The sequence below is a fragment of the Propithecus coquereli genome, unplaced genomic scaffold (assembly GCF_000956105.1).
Source record: "Propithecus coquereli isolate 6110/MARCELLA unplaced genomic scaffold, Pcoq_1.0 Scaffold225, whole genome shotgun sequence".
Taxonomy (NCBI): Eukaryota; Metazoa; Chordata; class Mammalia; order Primates; family Indriidae; genus Propithecus; species Propithecus coquereli.
Genome location: NW_012147745.1, coordinates 2364801 through 2367875, shown reverse-complemented (window position 1 = coordinate 2367875; position 3075 = coordinate 2364801).

Sequence of the window (3075 nt, the reverse complement as noted above, 5' to 3'; positions counted from 1 at the left end):
CTCACATTTTTGCTAAATATTCCCTAATTTTTAAAGCTTATCTTTGAATTCAAGTATTTTTTCTTTAGACAAATTTAGAACATCAAAAAGCCTGAGAGAAGGGATGTATCAGGCAAGTAAACTCATTGATACCTGAGAAATCAAACTACTTGCCTTTCCTACAGATGGCACTGACCCACCTCTGAGCTGGCTTTCTGCCTTGGAAACTGACAACCTGACCACCAAGGCAGAGCCCAGAGAGCCAAGGTAATTTATCTCACCTGTAAGCCATTCTCCACGTAAATACCAGAAAGTTTCCACTGAACTTTAGAAACTACCCAATGATAATACTCATCTTTAATTTTGTTATTAATATCAAGATAATGTCAATACATGGATTTTCTACTTGTTGGTCCCAACATGTTCTTGACATTGTCAGTCCTATTGTGTTTTCTTACACAGCTCTTTCTTCAGTTCTTCATGACAATATCAAACCTACACTTAACTCCAGCCATCGCATCTCAAACATACTTCTCAACTCCATTTACATGGACAACCTTGGTTCTTTTTTGAAAAACAAAATCAAATCTCTTTTATCTTCAACCTTTTTCTCTCTAACCAATGTTTCAAAGAAGCAACTAAACACGGCTAAGCCTTGCATGCGAATGGTAAAAGAGGGTATCACTGGGGCTTCTGGATACAGCATCTGGGAGTTGACAGTGTCACTAACTGAGAGAACAGAAGATAGGAAGAAAATCTTAAAGCAGAGACAGTGATGAATTCAGTTTGGGATCCTTAAGTTTTAGATTTCTGTGGGACATTTGGGTGAAGGTGTCCATCAAGCCATGTGATATGAGGTCTATTTGCTGAGGTTAGAACTATTAATAGGTCTCAGTGTGGGTGCCATTGGCATATAAATGATAGTTTATCCATAAGAACAAAAGAGATCACATAGGGATAGCATGGAGAATGAGAAGAAATATGAACCAAGGATAGAATCCTCAAATGAACAGGCAGGGAAGAGAGGACCCCCAAAAGAAGTTAGAAGACAGGCTCAGAAAGGACAGAAGAGAACCAGGAAAGAGAGATGTCATGGAAGTCAAGGAGTAGAGGGAGTAAATGATCAATGGTGTTGGCCGTATCTAGTAAAATGAGAATTGAAAAATGCTCACTAGATTTGGCATGAGGTCATTGGTGACCTTGGCCAGAGATTTTCACAAAAGTTGATCCTTTTGCCAGAATCCATTGCCTCTTGCATTCTTAAAATCTTGCCTGCTTTGATTTTCCCATCATTCTCCTGTAATTCAGCCTCTCCTTAAAGTGAGTTGGTGTCCTCAAACTGGACCCAGACTCTCCCTCCAGCAGCTACCCAGTGTCTCTGCTCTACTTCCACAGCCAAGGTACTTCAAAGAAGCTTTATGCATGCTATTTCTGCCACTCGGAGTCCAATTCACTCATTACCCCCTGCGGTTTGGCTTCTGCACCATTACCTCCCCCAGGTTTCCACCAATGACCTCCAGGCAGCCAAACCCTGCAGTCATTTTTTTGACCTCTCAACAGAGTTACTTATCATCAACCACTCTCTCCATCTTGATACAGTCTCCTCTCTTATTGTGATACCATATCCTTTTGGCATCCATTCTGCCTTATTGACAATTCTGGCTTTGTATCCTTTGCTGACTTCTATTCTGCTGCCCAACTTCTGAATGTCATAGTTTTCCTGGGTTTTGTCCTGACCTTCTTTTCCTTGCTTTCCAAACTCTTCTCATAGGTGATCACATCTGTTACTGAAATTTAAATGCCTACTATAGGCTACAATTCTCAGGTTTACATCACTAGTCCAAGCTTTTCACTGAACATCTAATACATACACGCCTACTGAGTGGAATGACGATGAAAAATTTACAAATCTGTAGTAAAAAGAAAGAAAAAGAGACTTCATATTAGGAAACGGAGAGGACAGGAAAAGGTGAAAATGTCCAATAAGCACATGAAAATATACTCACCTCATTCATAATAAAAAAATCAAACTAAAACTAAACTCAGTTTGGTAAGATGAAAATGAATTATAATACTTATTATAATGAGTAATGTTAAAAAATGGACACTTTCATATAACATTGGGGGAATAACTTTGTACATTTAGAAGTACAGTTTATAAATATGTATCGAAACACAGATTATAGATGTCCTTTGACACAATGTTACCACTTTCAGAAATGCATCCTGAAATAATTCTGTAAATGCATGATACGCAGAAAATGTTTCTCATGATAGAGTTTATAAGAGCAAAGGCCCAGGAGCAATCTAAATGTCAATCAATAAAGAATGAGTTAAATAAATTATGTATTATCTGCATATGAGGATACATGCATATAATAATGTGACTCTACATTTACTTTTAGAAACAAGAGCAATACTATATGAAGTTTAAAAAGCAGTTTTTGGAATAGTATTCATATTAGGATCCTTTTTAAAAAGTATTAATATTTGTTTAAACAAGCCTAGAAAAGAGTCTAGAGGAGACACATTGCAAAGTTGATAGTGAGTCCTTCTGAGTAGTGTTATTGTGAGGACTTTTTATGTTCTTTTTTTATACTTTATGTATTTTAGATTCTTTCATCATGATCATGTTATTAGCTTTTACCCCCTCAATTATAAAAAGCTATTTCCCTGCAAATGAATATGGGCGTTACTTTTTGGGCCTTAATTACAGTGATTGACACTTGACAACTATGGGGTGGGGGGAAGGTCTCTCTTTATAATACATTTTCTCTTAGGACCAATTTTGAAAGGAGACTAGTGATGCTGTGTCACCCACTCCTTAGTGCTTCCCAAGAGGGGTGAGAGTGCTGCTGACTACCTACCTTGTGGAACACCTTTACCTTTCTGGAACACCTTAACATTATTTCATTTGGAAACTTTCATTATCAGCAAGCTTTTTTTTTTTTCAGTTAGAAATCAGTGATAGAAACTTTAAAAGAAATGAGCTTCCATCTAAAACAAGGCTGGCAGAAAGCTATCTGAAAATAATAAACTTCAAACCTTTGAAGATTAGAAGATATGTGAGAGTTTCAAATAGCTTTTTTCTTATTT